We start from the raw sequence: 17,918 nt of genomic DNA on the forward strand, positions 1-17,918 counted from the left end.
TTAATGTTGATTTGATATACAAATATAGTGAAAAAATTTTCCCCATCACATTAATATTAGTTAATATATCCACATACATATTTACCTTTTTTTTTTTAGTGAGAACATTTAAAATGTATACCCATAGGAAATTTTAATTATACAATAAAGTGTTGTCAACTGTAGTCATTGCAGACCATGTGGTCCAAACCCTTTGCTCCTTGGAGAAAAGCTGGGAGTTGGGGATTTCCTCCTGATTGAATAGCACTGTGTTGGAGGTGGGATTTATGAGTGTATCTCAGTCTTCCCTACCCATTTTGATATGAATATTTTCTCATTCACTTGATGTAAAGAAGTAACTCTGCCAGTTCTTGAATCTCTTTTGGAGGTAATTTTCCTGTTTTATTATGTTTATATATCACTGAATTTATAGGCTCATGAGATATATTATCCTATAATATTGCTTTCTTGTACTTTTCTTGTGACCTCTGTTGTCAAAATTGTGTGCTCCATAATTTGAGTTGGACAGTGGCCTTGTATTTTCATTTTTGGATAAATGAGTATAATATTGATATTATTTCTCCCTTTAATACTTAAAAGAATTCATCAGTTAATCCATTGGGGGGTCAGGTAGGAAATTCTTTTTCTTTTCTGCCTTTGTATCCTTTTTTTGGAAATTTTTGGAATATAGATTCAGTTCCATTAGTAGTTCTTGAATTATTCAGCTTTCATAAAAATTTTTGGCAGTAGAATTCAATGCCTGCTACTATGTAAAACCAGATGAAAACTGTCTCAATTCTCTTTTTAAATTAAGAAAATGCTATTTTTGTTTACATATAAGAAATATTGAAAGATATATTTTAAATGATTACAATTTTTAACTCCTGGTAAAATGGTTCAGTAACTACTTATTTTTATCTGTATATATTTTTTTCCTTTTTATTGTTTTTTAATTTATTGATATCTATATATTCTTATGTATTATTTGATTTAGTTTACACAAAAGTACATATACAGTTTTAAAGGCAGTAATATTGATCTTTTAAAATTTTCACAAGAAAAAGTTGTAAGGTATTTTTCCCTGCTGAGGAAGGGGGGAAAGAGTAGAAGGAGGAGTTCAAGTTCTGGCACCAAAATGTAAGGTATTTTTCCCCACCGAGAAGGAAGGAAGGGGCTGGAGCCACAAAGGGTGGAATAATAAAAGGCTTTATTGAGTACAGAGTGCTTCCCACCCAACGAGGTTCCCTAGCCCTGGGGACAGAGGCTAGCGCAAGAGGTGACTCCTGTGAGAGATATTTAAAGAGTTCCCAGGATGGTTGAACTAATATGACATGGTGAAATTTCACTGGCTGGCAGGCAATCACTCTTTTCCAAAGGGCTCCTGGGAAGTTTCTTTTGGCGTGCTTGGTTGTGGGCGGTCCCAGCCAAAGTTCGTGGACCTGACCTTTCCCCATTATCCACTGACCTTACAAAAGTTAGAAATACTTATGTTACTTTTACTCAGGCACTTGAATTAGATTCCTATTTTAATAAATAACATAGCAGAAAAATAGAATAAAGCTTAGTATTAATAGCAGTTAAAATATTTTATATTTTTCATCACAGACCATTAATATAAACCCCTTGGAAATAGAAATCATTTCAACCTTAAATAGCAGTATAACTGTGTCGGCAATTTCTATGATATTTATTACTTTAATAAATCTAAATAATTATCTTGATCCCTCAAATCATGTGTAGAAATGCCAAATTTTGATGGCAAATGCATTTTTTTTACTTTATTTTTACATTCCTGCTTGGAGGCAAAATTTAAAAAACAGATTTATAAGAACTCTTCCTGAGAAAATGGAATAAGAACATAAATCCCTTCCCCCTACTAAACCAGAGATTGAGGCAATATTTTAGTTATTCTTAAGCATGTATACCTAACAGAAACAACTGTTTAGACCATTAAAATTTAAAAATGTATTCATTAAAATTTTTATTTAGCAGTTCTAAGGAAAGGGTCCCAGAATCTATGGTTCTCAAGATCTCTGTAGTTGATTCTGATATCTAATTGAATATTAAAACTATTATTACCCCATTTATTATTTCTGCTCTGAAAAATATACAGAGATCATAATTCTGTGTTGTAGGTGCTTTCCCATGCATTTTAGGTTGTGTAGCAGCATTACTGGCCTTTAACCACTGAATTCGGGTAGTTCATTCCACACCAGCTGTGGCAACCGAAATGTTTCCAAACATTACCAAATTGCCCCATTCAGAGCACTATGTTAAAGCAACTGCTCTTCCTAGGAAATAAAGACAGAAGCTCTGCAATCAGTGACAATGGACAATCATCAGGTAAATAAAATAATGAAACCCAGGAGCTGAACAGTGAATGTATAGAAGGTGCATAGCACCTTATAGTCAGCAGGTCTGCCCCTCAACCAGACTGTCAACATCCACAGGCTAAATCCTAACCCTTTTTATATTAACTCTTTTTATGCCTCCAGACTTCATATGTTTTTTGGTTATTTACTTCTATATAATTTTTAGTTTTTCTTTTTTTATGGGGAGGTGGAGGATCTACTGTATATATTAAAATTGACAGTTGAAAATAATATGGATTCATTTAAAATTTATTTTGGTCAATTAATTTTTGTTGAACGCTTATGTGCAAAGTACTCATTTAACTAATAAACTGTTAACATCAGTGTTACAAATATAAAGTCTTTTTATATATCACTGTTCAAAATAAATATTTTTTGTGGTATGTATGCACACACACAAAAAGAGATGTACTTTCAATTTAAGATTTTTAATTTTCAAAATATCTTCTTTAAAACAAGGAAATAAATTCTGTCAATGCTATTTCCAATGCATTAACTATTTCAATGTTTATTAGAATATTTGAAGATTATATGCTGCAAGTTGGACTCATATAAAAGTAAACATTGACCTCAAGGGGATGTCTACATTGATAAATGCGTCTCCATGTAATTAATTGCAATGTAAGCTACACACATGAATATAAAAAGTTAAATGACAAGAATGAGAGGAATTTTTTTATGGGAGAAGGAGTGTTGTCATGGATTCAACTTCTCTTGATTTTCAAAGCAGGGCTTGTTTGCTCTAAAATTCTCATCAAGTTCAGCCAACGAATAGTTCTGCTGAGGTGGCTGAACTTTTCTTCTTTTGATAGGAAAGTCTACAGATTGAAAACACTCAGGAGATATGCCTTCCAATTCAAACATTTTATCCTCAAGTGTTTTTTGTTTGTTTGTTTGTTTGTTTGTATTTTTATGAAGCTGGAAACGAGGAGAGACAGAGAGACTCCCGCATGCGCCCTACCGGGATCCACCCGGCACGCCCACCAGGGGTGATGCTCTGCCCACCAGGGGGCGATGCTCTGCCCCTCCGGGGAGTCGCTCTGCCTCGACTAGAGCCACTCTAGCGCCTGGGGCAGAGGCCAAGGAGCCATCCCCAGCGCCCGGGCCATCTTTGCTCCAATGGAGCCTTGGCTGTGGGAGGGGAAGAGAGAGACAGAGAGGAAGGAGGGGGGCGAGGGTGGAGAAGCAAATGGGCGTTTCTCCTGTGTGCCCTGGCTGGGAATCGAACCCAGGTCCCCCGCACGCCAGGCCGACGCTCTATCGCTGAGCCAACTGGCCAGGGCTGTTTGTTTTTTTTAACTCTCAGAAAAATGTCTCTTGGCACTGGGCCACCTCTCTGCAATCTCAAGTGAGCCTCCGTATTTTGTTTTTTCTTCTAGTCTGATTACCATAGTCTCAGAGCTTGCATCTCAGTTTGACCTTGAATTCCTTCAGGTGGAGTCTGTTGTCCATATGTGTTCATAACTTGAAGAATTTTACATGACTTCTAAATCCAGGGTAAGTGTTGAAAATGGTATTAGTTCTGGCACAACCATTTTATTGATTATAATAAATAATGCAAAATTCTCTGACGTTAGTTTCATTGATTTCAGCTTTCTTTCTTTCAATAACTGCAGATATCTGTCAGTTTCTGCTTTTCTAGCCTTTATTTGAACTACTGCTGGGTCAAAATGGACCTATGTTTTTTCACATCTCCTAAATCATAATCTCTACATTACTTCCTCTTGTGGTTGCCAGTGAGAAATGTGTTATTTACTTCATGCTTCTCCCATGTTTCTGCTTTGCCTATCTCTTTAACATGAGCTGGATTCTCCTCTTTAACTAGGGGCTAAAGTTTTGCTTAAAAAGAATATAAATATAAAACAGGTTCTTCAAGTGCGCTAAAGAACAAAGCAGGCTAGGATGCCGGGTGTCTCTAGGGCTTGTTCCAATCGGGCTTGTTCCAATCGACTGTAATATTCATTGCATCTTCTCTGAGGTTGTGTGCAGCCAGGGTATGCAGCGAGTAAAAGATTTCAAAGAGTACCTTTTGGGTGAGATTTGTTAGGGCAAAATGTATCCTCAGGGCTCAAAACAGCCCCCTCCCAACCCTTCTGCAGTCAGTAGTGATGAACTATACTTAACCTGTAAGTTGATCAAAGAAGAGCCCATTGCTAATGGAGGCAAGAGGCAAAGCTGCAGAAAGAGCTCATTACCAACGAAGGCAGGAACTTAAACAGAAGAATACCACAAGCCCAGGTCAGATGCCTGGTAACCAGCATGAACAAAAACTTTGCCAGAAGGAGACAGCAAAGTATAAAACTAACCCCTCTCTCTACTGATCAGGGGCTGACTCCCTTATTGGACTCAGTCCACGTGCACCCAGTTGTCTGCAATAAATTCACTTTTCTACACTTTGGGCTCTGTGTGGTTGATGTGACTCCTGCCAGGTCCTAGACCTTTTAAGGTTGCAGTACGGCTCTGCGCCAGGCTTCTGTCAGTGATGCTCAAGTGACTGAGCTCAGAGGCAGCACCATGGAACCTTGGCTGGCCGCTCCCAACCTCACCAAGGAGCACTCATAAGCCACCTCCTCCCTTCTTCTGCTTTTGTTCCCTATCTGTACTTTACAATTTTTATTTGACCTGTGAGACCCATCCCTTGAATGTAGTTCTTTGTTTCTCATGTCCGGTTCTCTTTATTAAACAATATGTGACTGTATCTCCTCAATAATATGATACTTTTCAGTTCCTCAAGTTTGACATATTTTTTCAGACCCCAATAATCCTGCATATTTAGTACAAGTCCTCACAGTTGGTATGGTGACTTCTTTAAATTAAATTAACATTTGTTAAGTAGACCCTGGGGTTTCAGACAGCGAATCAATCTTCCAAAAAAAAAAAGACCACAAAGAAATTGAAACAGAGAAATCTGTTACTCACAGGGCCTGGAAGAGGTCCCTGGCATGCTTGGTGGGGAGGTCAAAGCAGAGTGCAGGCAGATGGAACAGTAGCAGGATGGAGCATATTCCTTTATTAGGGTTCATTGGTGGAATTATTTGAAGTTCTCATAGTAAATCTGGAACGGTCAGTTTAAACCCAAAAGAGTGGGGTTTTGCTAAGCTCTGCTGGAATCTCATTTAAAGAGCCCTGGGAGGCTGAGGACAGTGCTCATCACAAGGGCAGTTGGGAGAGTTCTGTTAAGAATTTACATTTGCCTGTGACTCTGCAGACTGTTATCTGGAGCATCATCTCATGGGAGGGGCCAGTGTCAGTTCAAGGCCTCAGTAAGACATTCCTACTCAATGGATGTCAGGGCAGCATATTATTGGGTAATTTAGCTAAACTTGCAGTAGTTGGTGACTTTGAAGGCTCATCTCAGCCCCATGTATGTTTCCTAGGCACTTTGAAATATGAACAAGATTCACAAGCTTCTTCACTATGGGATCTAAAGAAATTATGTTTTAAGGCTTGTCCAGGACTGCTACTAAGGAAGCCTCTAGATAGGAGAATCTGTCCATGACTTGTAAGCATAGCTTTGGGAAGTTGTTAGAAATTGAAATATCATCCACAAATCTTATTTGGGAACTTAAAATTGGTTCTGGGTAAATGGTAGATAATGTGCTGATTTATTGGTTAAGATGTTAATAATAAGCACACCTGCCTTTATTTGAAGTGAATAAAGATCATAGAAAAAGGACCCTTAAAGCCATTCTTTCCTGTGGAATCTAGTGTACAGTCACGAAAATCCAATGACCCAATAAACACCCTCACGATTGACAAGGAAGGTGCAGGAGACATATATGTCCATTTTATTGCTGGATACACCTGTTCAGAATGGGTAAACAGCAAAGGGGAAGATTTAATATTGTTTTCTTGCAAGGTTTATAATCATCAAGTTACCTAGAACACTTAGTATTGAAAAAATGCTTATGAAGCACTGGCTGGTTGGCTCAGTGGTAGAGCGTCGGCCTGGCGTGCAGGAGTCCCAGGTTTGATTCCCGGCCAGGGCACACAGGAGAAGCACCCATCTGCTTCTCCACCCTTCCCCCTCTCCTTCCTCTCTGTCTCTCTCTTCCCCTCCCACAGCCAAGGCTCCATTGGAGCAAAGTTGGCCCGGGCACTGAGGATGGCTCTGTGGCCTCTGCCTCAGGCGTTAGAATGGCTCTGGTTGCAGCAGAGCGACGCCCCAGATGGGCAGAGCATCGCCCCCTGGTGGGCATGCCAGGTGGATCCCAGTCGGGAGCATGCGGGAGTCTGTTTGACTGCCTCCTCGTTTCCAACTTCAGAAAAATACAAAAGGAAAAAAAAGAAAAGAAAAAAAAAATGCTTATGAGGCCAGAAAGCCATCTGCCTTTCCGTGCCCAAACCCTGGGAAGATACTGTTAATCCTGATCCTGCTTATTACGTATTATCCATACCAGGCATCCCATGACAATTTCAGCAAGTGAGTCTTTTACAACAACCTAACAACCGTTACTGATACAGCCTTATTGTTTGCCTGGGGAGAATTGTGAGAGGGATACTAAAACTTACTGGGGTTCCTCTTTTCCCTCAAAAGCACTAGCTATGATGGCTAAGCTTTTGAGATTGATTTTATTTGAAAGTCTCATAAAAAACAGTCTTCCATATACTTTATTGATTTAGAAAGAGGCTGCCAGGAATAAAATCTGGAGTGATTGTTCCTAGGATTCTGTAAACTATAAGCTAAAACCAGATATAACTTGGTGCTTCAGGAACACTGACAGCAATGGTTGTTTTGTTGGCATTGGCCCTGCTTGAAAACCCATGAGCAGGACGTATGTAGGAGATACAAAGATACCTGTAACACACATCATATAAATGGGGGTGATGCAGGGACATATGGACTTAATTGGGATGTTTTTAGCCAATCTCTTTGGACCACGCTCTATGATTCAGAAGACATGTTTATTTTGGGAGTCAGCTGTCCTTTAAGGACTATTCATAACTGTTTTGATAGTAGGAAGATTATAACTTCTGTAGTGATTCAGGTACTGGTTAGAGAGAGTTGATTGACACCAGAAAAATGTGTAATGTAAATGGTGAGCTACATGTCATAGTAATAAATCAGCCCTCGTGTTTTGTATGTGTAACATCACAATTCCAAGAAATTGAAGCATATCCCTAACCCAGAGCCATAGAAGGGTACCAGAACTTGAGCCTTTTACCAAATCCTGCAATAACCATAATATAAATAGGAAAATAATGATTGACTCTACAGCTAGCAAATACAGGGTGGGACAAAAGTATGTTTACAGTCATGAGTACATCAAACATAGTTTATTCTTGTATTATTATTTATTAATTATTGTATTATTTTTCATACAAACAACTATAAACCTATTATTCTCTCACCCTGTATATAAAAGGAGAAAAGTGAAGACAGCTAATATATAAAAGTATTTTACTTCTTCAGCAAGAAAAAGTACATGGAGATGCATCTTACTAATACACTATTTGCCAAATTGTGAGATAATAGTTGCTTGCAATTTACCTGGAACAATCTGAGAAAAACTAATTAGTTTCTCAAGTCTGGGACATATTACAATGCCCTCCTTCCTTAAGGGTCAAACACACCCCTTATGTATATATTATATTAGCCTGTGCCTGAATGAATAGTGTATATGAATTGAAAAATGTCACAGCCAATATCATTGTTTCTTGTATCAGACATTACAAAATGTATTTGGGATGAGTAAAACTTATAATGTACCAATAATATAATCTATTGATTATGAGGATTTAATATAAAGCATATGAAAACTTGTTCACATCTTTGAAAAGAAGTTGTTAAGATTGAAATGTATTTTCTTATATAAATTTTAGTGTGTTAGGTAATTAAAGTCAAACATATGATTTATGATATAGCCACTATTTTTTAAATATATTTCAACTATATGGCAAGGTACCTTAGAAAATGCATCAAAGCAATGATGGTGTGAGCAATGTTCTGCTCCAAAACTGCATGGACTCTGCTGTATCATAGATAATAGTAGGAAAATATGTGTCTTTTTAGGGAAAAATGTACAACAATATCTAGACAATTTTCAAAACTTAGAGTATATATATCTATAAGGCAGTGAATAATTTTCATCCAACACAGATGAACCCTGAATATGTGGTCCTTAGTGGGAAAAGAGCCAGGAGCCCATTATTGTCATAGTAAGATTGTATGTGTGCACACATGGATGAGAATAAAATTGCATTGAATTGTTAAAAAGTGTATGTTTTTATTAGTTTTAGGAATAATCACATCAGTCTGTGTAATTAAAAGGTAGTTTTTAGGGGCTAGGGTTAACCACCTCAAGCTTGCCAAAGACAAAAATTGTGGAAGACTGTGATCAGTCTTGTTTTAAAAATCTTAGTATCAGTAATGCAAATAGTGGCAAATGTCTAGGCCACGAGGTAGAGTAAAATCTATTGATAACCCAGATATTAGGTCCAGATGACATGTAGTTTATTGGTTGAGATGCTACTAATGAAGTTTTAGGGTTTTCCAAGAGCAACGGCACCCAGGGTTGCTCTGAGCAGGCCAGATCTACATGATTCGTATGGGTCACCTAAGACTATGATGTCACAGTACCCTTGGTAAGACACAAAGATGCTAGAGGAGACCCATTAGCAACTGTGCAGATATCTGAACTTAGAGCTTGAAAGTATTATTTATTAAAACTAGATTATTAATGGAAGATGAAAAATTCTCAATATTCAATATACATTCAGTAGAGTTTTGTTACCAACTAAGTGTTTTGTTCCATGGGGAAAATATGCTTCCACTCACCAAAATTTATCTAGTTTTCTTTGATTTATCATTCATCATTAATTGACAGAATGAGTGAAACCTATCAAGGTCTATAACTAGACACTGGGTCATCTTACACTGTGACTTTTGTGGGTACCTTTTTACAGGGTGCTCAGAAATTTGCAGAAAATTAATTTTTTGAACAAATGGTCAGAAAAAGGAGGACTCAGGAAAAAATCAGAAGCTGAAGTGTGGAAACACCAGGTCGTCATAGACCTGGGCAGCAAGAACAAAGTACATCAGCTCTCAGGAAAGAGAAGTGAGGGAAAGTCCTAGAGCAGGGGTCCCCAAACTACAGCCCATGGGCCACATGCGGCCCCCTGAGGCCATTTATCTGGCCCCCGCCGCACTTCTGGAAGGGCACCTCTTTCATTGGTGGTCAGTGAGAGGAGCATAGTTCCCATTGAAATATTGGTCAGTTTGTTGATTTAAATTTACTTGTTCTTTATTTTAAATATTGTATTTGTTCTCGTTTTGTTTTTTTTTACTTTAATATAAGATATGTGCAGTATGCATAGGAATTTGTTCATAGTTTTTTTTATAGTCCTGCCCTCCAACGGTCTGAGGGACAGTGAACTGGCCCCCTGTGTAAAAAGTTTGAGGACCCCTGTCCTAGAGGGAGTGACCCAGCACCCAGTGAATGTTTTAGGTTCTTCCAGTCTCATTGATGGTGTTCTTTAAAACGGAGTCAGTGGGACCAGGATAATCCAATTCTGGAATATTTTCATCCCCACTAAAAAAATCTTATGTCTATGAGCTTTGCCTCTCAGCTCCCTAAACAAATCTACTTTTTTTTCTCTATTCTGAATATTTTCCCTATTTTGGATACTTCATTTCACTCATATTATACAATTTATGAACTTTTAAACTGGTTTCTTTCCCTAAGCAAGTTTTTGGAATCAGCCATGTTGTTGCACATTTAGCTTTTTTTTTTTTTTTTAATTGATTTGAGAGAAATAAGGGAGAAAGAGAGAGGAATAGAGAAGCATTAACTTATTTCATTTAGTTGTTCCATTTAATTTTATATTCATTGATTGCTTCTTGTATGTGTCCTGACCAAAGAATGAACCTACATCCTTGGCATGCTGAGATGATGCTCTATTCACTGAGCAATTGAGCCTAAGTAGGGAATCACCGTTCTAACATTGAACCCTCTATGACTTGGATTGGGGAACTTTAGTTTAAAGCCCTGAATGAATGTCTGTTGGATGTAAACACCAAGAAAGTGTTTGAGTGAATAACCTTTGTGCAGACACAAAGGAATGCATGTGAACATGTGAACGGGCTTTAGAAAATTAACCTAGAGGTTCTGGATTGCCCCTTCCTTTGTGCTTGTTAATTAGCAAAAGAAAAAAAAATGCACTGACCCAAATTAGCCCTTTTTCCATGTCAGCAAAATGGTCATTACTCATTCTTTCTCCTTATCAACCTAGCCTCTCTCCCTTGTAATCCTGTTAACTCTGTTCTGCTTCCGATCAATAAAAGCTAAGGGAGAAGAAAATTCAGGAGGTCTTCTTTGCCTCCCTTGTCAGGCCTTCCTGTCTCCCTCTTGACATAGTCTTGAGTAGTTTTCTTCTATGCAAGACTGGTAGTTCCCAGCAGGCTGGAGTACTACAAGCCAGGGCCTAGTTCTTTTTTTTTTGGCAAATACAATTCTATTATATAAGTATATCACCTTATATTTTTTAAATTATCAGATGGTGGACATTTTAATTGTTTCAACTTTTTGGTAATTATAAAGCTGCTATGAAAATTTATGTGTAAGTTTTTATATGAAGGTATATTTCTATTTCTTTTAGATGTATATATTAAAGAAAAATTACACTTGATGGGGTGAAACAAAGAAAGAAGTCTTTATTCAATACTATTGCAAAAGGGGAAAGAGATTTTACTCAATTCTGCTGAAACCAAAAACAATAGGATTTGCAAATGTGGGAGTGAGCTAATGGAAGAGTACTTGGGAACATTGGTAAGTCTGATTGGCCATTTGTGTTTGAGAATTGTCTCTTATGAAAGTACAGCTTCTAATATCCCATAGGAACTATGGTGTACTATTTCCTTAGATGATTACATTTTAAGGAATGGCTTCAGATTTTTGATAAAGACATTCATGGGTTCCAAAACTGGCAAGGGGTTGGTAAAAGCTTTTCATCTCAAAATGACATAGAAAAGAATTTATAATTTCAAGATTTTTTAGAGTATAGTCTCTTAGAAAAGGGACTTCAGTGGTCCATCATCAGGAGAAACTGTTTAAAGTTTAGTGCTGTTAAGAGAAATGTTAAGGCTATCTAGGTCATAAACTAGCTGTAGAATTGTTGAATCATGTGATAACCCTTTTTAACTTTTTGAGGAAGAGTCGAACTGTATCCTTAAGCAGCTGCATCATTTTATATTCCCATCAATACTGAATAAGAGGTAAAAATGTCTCCATATCCTCTCTAATAGTTATAATTGCCTCTCTTTTATTATTACTATTATTATTATCATCGCCATCCTAGTGAGTGGTATATGATATTTCATTATGGTTTTGATTTGCATTTTCTTAAAAACTATAAAAATATTGTTTTCATGTGCTTAATGGCCATTTGTAAATCACTTTTTCAATAAATATACATTCAGATTCTTTATATATTTTTAATTAAATTATTTTGATTTTTCACAGAGTTTTTTCTTTTATTATTCGTTTTTAAGTGATCCATGGGAGAAAACAAATGAGATAACCCTTCTAATTGCAACAGTTTAGTTTTTCAGAAACAAAGAGAAAGTGAGAAACTAAACAACCTGTAAAGCCAGTAGCCACAGCCACCATCACAGCCTCCTGGCCCATGCAAGTTCACATTTGATTCGGACAGATGATAATGAAACAATGGAGCCAAGAACTGGTAGACCATTAGCTTTAATCCTAGCTTGCACCCCGTGGGCAAGTAAAACACACTGGGCTCCAAAACCCACTCATTCAGTGCTCACAAAGCTACTGACTTATCTGAGTTTCCTAGAATCAAAGGTGTCTACCTCACCAGCTTTATTCACCTCTGTTCCCCATCTCCTCTCTACACAAACTCTGCACAAACTGGCTTCTCCTTCAGCACTCCCCCATCTTGGCTGCCTCTCTTCTCCTCCATGTGGCCTTTGTCTGCTCTCCTTTCTCTGCTCTCTCCTCTAATGCTAATCTCAGGAACCAAGAAAGCAAGCTCCTGGTCTGCCCCACTTTATAGTGTAGAAATCAAAACCTTTAATCCAGGGGTCTCAAACTTGCGGCCCATGGGCCGCATGCGGCCCGCCGAACAATTTTGTACTGATTTTTTTTTGTTTTCAACTGCAGTGAGAAAAGTGTTGCGTAACAGTTGCCTTTTGTTGACCTAGTGCGGCCCGCCAAACGGCTGTGATCTTGCTCTGCGGCCCACATGCTGAGTTGAGTTTGAGACCCCTGCTTTAATCCAATATACAAACAAGGAAGTCTCTGCTACAAAGTCACTTATCTGAGACATAATGGGATTCCTCATGAGAGTGCACCACCCCACATCATGCAATCAGTCAAGGGAATGGGGAAAAGTTTAGTCTTAAAACTAAGCCTTAGGCTATAACCACCCTGCCTACTTACAGCCTGTCCCCCACACCCAATGTAAACTATAAGCGAGCAAACATATATCATATTTAAAAACGTATTTGACCAACACAACCTCAGAAGTCTCACTAAGGGGAAAACAGATTACAGTCTGGGGAGTCTGAAGTACCCACAATTTATGAAACTAGTAGAGAAAAGGGAGACACACACACACACACATACACACACACACACACACACACACACGCCATTTCATTAATCTTGATAGAAGTCTCCACCTACCTTTGGAATCTCTTATATCAATGATTCAGGATTTTCTAACATTTTCTATTCTGTCAACGTCTCAGAATTTTTTTCTTTTGTAAGAGATTGACAGACACCACAATATCATAGTTTAGAGAAGATATCAGCTAACAATAACCCATGGACCAAAACCAGATCACTACTTGTTTTTACAAATAAAGTATCATTGCAACATACAATCATGGCCATTTATTGATGGCTTCCTCATTACTGCAGCCACGTTTAGAAATCATAACATAGACCATGTCCGACTTGACAGATTAATAGCATGTCTTTGAATCTAATAAGAACAATAATCTGGGACTGTTTTTTTAATTATTTTATAAATTGTATTTTACTGATAATAAATTTTACAGAAATATCAGAATGAAATAAAGACAAAGAAAAGATTTGTTATTTACACAATTAGGGAGGGTACTATATGAGTTTATTTCTTGACAATAGACTGGACTACCAATAAAGTAAATGTTTATTTAATTTTTTTCTTGAATATTTTAGAAAATGTATTCCTATTTAATTCATTTTTTTTCAAGGACAGATCCAAAAAAATTTTTCCTGTTTAGATTAATAGATGGCCGAGATCTAATATGCTTATTATCAATAGAATTCTAGCATTTTTTGTTTTGTTTTGTATGCTGTTAGTTGTTAGTGAATGTCTTCCCTGTCTAGCTGTAACTAATCAAAAGAGTTTAAGCTGTTTGTCATTTAAATAAGTAACTTATGTTACAAAGGGTGACAGTTGGCTTAATTTTCTTCCATCACTCTATATTGCTCCAACTGTAATATTGCATTGTACTTTATATAAGGAGGAAATTATAGCATTCAATATAAAAAAATAAATTTTTTCTTGCTTTTTTTCTCTATGGGTTTTTCAAAAATAACACAACTTTTTGACACATAGCCAAATAAATGCAACTTGCCACTGCGTTCCTTTCAGCAGGATTCTAAGACTGTTTTGGCTTCTAACACTGCAGCTCCTGCTTCTGAAATTTACAGCCCAGGCTACAGTGTTTGCTAGAGAGATGCTTAAAACTTGCTTCTGAGTGAGCTGAGAATAGTTGCTCAATTTGCAGGAAAAAACCAAAGCTAACATTTATATTATTTTTTATATTTTATTTAAAAAGTGTACCATATATGGCCCCATTTGACTACAGGATCTTAAATCCCATTCCACAGAAAAGAGGCAAAGACAATGATTGCCTTGTGCAAAATCACCTGGCTTTGTTTACTGAATGTTGACTTAAAGAAGCTGTATCAAATCCTCCAGTTATCAGTATGGTAAAAATCCAAACACTTTCAAATGTATCTTGCTGCCGAATATTCATTAATTTGAAACCACTACTAAACAGTGCTCGTTGTATTAGTCCCTGAAGTATACAGAGGTAAGAGGACTCAGAAGCATGCAGGAAACTGAACTGCTGAAAATGTTGCAAGTAATTGGCACCCCTTAGTGCCATCTTCCAGGTTTTTCTGCATATAACAATTCCAGAATAATAAGATTCCCATAAATGGAACATCCTAAAAGTGTAGAAAAAATAATTCTGCCATTGGTGGTTGGTTATAACTGTAGGAAATGCACTTGCCCTAGAGAAAAGTTTTGAAATGGAAAATAGCTTAGATTTATCCCAATGCCTCTCACAATTAGCTCTTTTACTAAATGGGCCTATTAATCTCAATATTTCCAGGATAATTGTTTATGGCTCACTGATAAATAGCAAGGCACCATCTGCACATAAAATCTTTATATTCTTTTCCTCATTATTGTATCTTGATGCTCATACTATTTTTATTGAATTTATTGGGGTGGTGACATTGGTCCACAAAACCAAACAGGTTTCAAGTGTACAATTCAACAAAACGTTATTGCACATTGTATCATGAACCCACTGTCCACAGCAAAGTCCCCTTCGTCTCCACCCACCTCTACCTACACCCATCCCCTTTCCCAAAGGTTTTCGCCATGCTGTTGTCCATGTCTAGGTGTTTTATATATGTATGATTTTTTGTTTAATCCCCTCACTATCTTTCATCTAGCCCTCAAAACCCTCCCTTCTGACAGCTATCAGTCTGTTCCAGGCATCCATGCCTTTGTTTCTATTTTGTTTCTCAGTTTATTCAGTTCAGTCATTAGATTTCACATACAAGTGAGATCATGTGGTATTTGTCTTTCTCTAAATGGCTTATTTTAATAGCATAATCATCTTGCTGTCACATAAGATTTTCTTTTTTTTATTTTTTATGGCCAAGTAGTATTCCATTGTGTAAATGTACCACAGCTTTCTTTTTATCCATTCATCTACTGATGTATCCATCAGTAGACTGTTTCCAGATCTTGGCTACTGTAAATAATGCTGCATTGAACATAGGAGTGCATATATATATATATATATATATATATATATATATATATTAGTGTTTCAGGTTTCTTTGGATATATAACCAGAAATGGGATCACTGTGGGATCACTACATCAAAAGACAGTTCCATTTTAAATTTTTTAAGGGAACTCCATACTGGTTTCCACAGTGGCTGCACCACTCTGCAAGTTCTCCAACAGTGCACAAGGGTTCCCTTTTCTTCACATCCTTATCAACACTTGTTTACTGATTTATTAATTATGACCAAATGGGAAATTTAACCATTGGGAAATCTCACAAAAATTACCCCAGTATAATCATAATCATAATGTGCTGAATTTGTACTCTATAAGAGGAATTATGTAGTTTTCTTAAACATTTTTCTTAAGACTGATCATAAACGAGTTATCATCATTTATTTTCTTCCATGGGGCAATAATTTTCAACATAGGGAGGGTGACTTATAATAAACCTTGTACACATTTGATGAAATATCTTTATTTCCATTTTACAGAAAATATGCTAATGTTTTGTAAATATATATATATATATTTGGAATCAGTACTGACTTTTTTTTCTGCTGCTTAAAATAACTTTTCCACAGATTTATAAAATGGAAGTTAATATTATAGTTATGTACTATTTATCATCTCCATTTCTTCCCTTTTTTGTGTGGGTATTTACTAAGTGGGAACAGCTGGGAATTATCTTCATAAACTATTTCTTTTCATGTATCATTAGGTTTCAGCATCACTCATGCATTATTTTATCCATTTATTTTTAAGAATATTCTGAGTATATTTTGTACTATGTATCCTGATAAGCAGATTTACCTCTCTGTAAAATGTTTCCAAAACCACATGCTATACATTTAATAACATCTAGTTTATAGTTGACAGAAAAAAAAACCCACAGAAAACTAAAATAAAGTCAGTAGCTCAAAGAGATATATTTTGTAAATAAGAAATAAGGAATTTGGAAGTCAGTCTTCTAAAATTAAGATGAGAGTTCTGTTAAAATTATTTTAAATTGCTTCTTAAACAAAAGTTATAAAATTATTGAGACATTGGTCTATGACATCTCCAGAGAAGGTCAGAAATAAATAAATAAAATAAAAAATAAAATACTTTTATTTTCAGGTCCTTTATATTTTTATTTATTCTATATAAGTCTATAAATAATGGAGACCTGAAGATGGCAGCGGAGTAGGCAGATGCACAGACTCCCAGCTCATGCCACCAAACTGAATCACAAACTAATTTATGAACAATCAGCATGAAAAACCAACTCTGGACTACAAGAACAGGTCTCAAAAACCAAGGAGCAAAGAAGAAGCCACAAGAAACCTGGTAGGGAGAGCCTGAATCTCCCATGCTTACAGGAACGGGGGGGGGGGTGAGTCTGAAAGCCCAGAAGGGCTCTCTCGCTCCAAGGAAAAGAGCAGAAAATACTGCTCACAGACTGCTCACAGACACTTGTCTGGAGACCAGGGAATGAGGTGTGTTGAAAGGGCCAGCTTTTCTTCCAAAAAGAAAGGGGAGAGAGAGAGACAGAAGGTATGGGGCAGAGGAATGCAGGGAACAACCTGAGAAGCTGACTCATCTGGTGCTAGAGGAGGCCATAGCTGGGGGAGGGGCTGATCCTTCCACAAAACAAAAGACAAAGTGCTTCCAGGTCACAGATCTCCAGACATCTCTACAGCTCCAATCAGCGCGCAACAAGACACAGCTGAAAACAAGAAGTGGGGAGGAGGGGCAGTAACTCAGGTCTCCATGGAGATCTGAGATACACTTCCCCATACTGAAGCTGAGAAAACACCCTGCCCCCAGAGAAAGTAACTGGCAGAAGAGGCCTTCAGAGTCTCAGGTTATACCCACTGAATTCCTGAATACAGTTTTAAATAAGCCCCCTGCAGAGATTAGTAAACAAGACTATCACATGTTAAGAAAACAAACATATCAAGACTTCAAAATGGCCCAAATCCGAAAGTAGATTACAAATAATAGCTGATGCCAACGCAAGAAGACATAGAAATAACACAGTTGGAAACTGGAGGCAGACAACACCAAGCCTAGAGTCAACCAGCTCTACAAACAAAACACCCAAACACATAGACATAATGAGAAGACAGAGAATTGCAATTCAAATGAAACCTTAAGAGAAACCTCCAGGAAATGAACTGAATGATATGGAAATAACCAAACTTCCATATGCTGAGTTCAAAATAATGATTGTAAGCATGCTTAGAAATCTCAGAACAACAATGGTCATTATGAACACCTAATTCAGGGGTCTCAAACTCAACTCAGCATGTGGGCCGCAGAGCAAGATCACAGCCATTCGGTGGGCCGCACTAGGTCTACAAAAGGCAACAGTTACGCAACACTTTTCTCACTGCAGTTGAAAACAAAAAAAAATCAGTACAACAAGCACAATCTGGGCTGCATGCGGCCCGTGGGCCGTGAGTTTGTGACCCCTGACCTAAATAAAGAAATAGCAAGTATAAAAAAGGATACTGAAATATTAAAAGAGAAGCAGTCGGA

At 37.2% G+C, this 17,918-nt stretch overlaps 1 pseudogene; it reads right to left on the reverse strand.

Annotated features, from left to right (window-relative positions):
• Positions 1-3,027: 3,027 nt before the first annotated feature.
• On the reverse strand, positions 3,028-14,992 carry LOC136329838 (MAP3K12-binding inhibitory protein 1 pseudogene; annotated as a pseudogene).
• Between the last annotated feature and the right edge of the window lie 2,926 nt (positions 14,993-17,918).

Source organism: Saccopteryx bilineata, chromosome 3 (assembly GCF_036850765.1).
Source record: "Saccopteryx bilineata isolate mSacBil1 chromosome 3, mSacBil1_pri_phased_curated, whole genome shotgun sequence".
In the NCBI taxonomy this organism is placed as follows: domain Eukaryota; kingdom Metazoa; phylum Chordata; class Mammalia; order Chiroptera; family Emballonuridae; genus Saccopteryx; species Saccopteryx bilineata.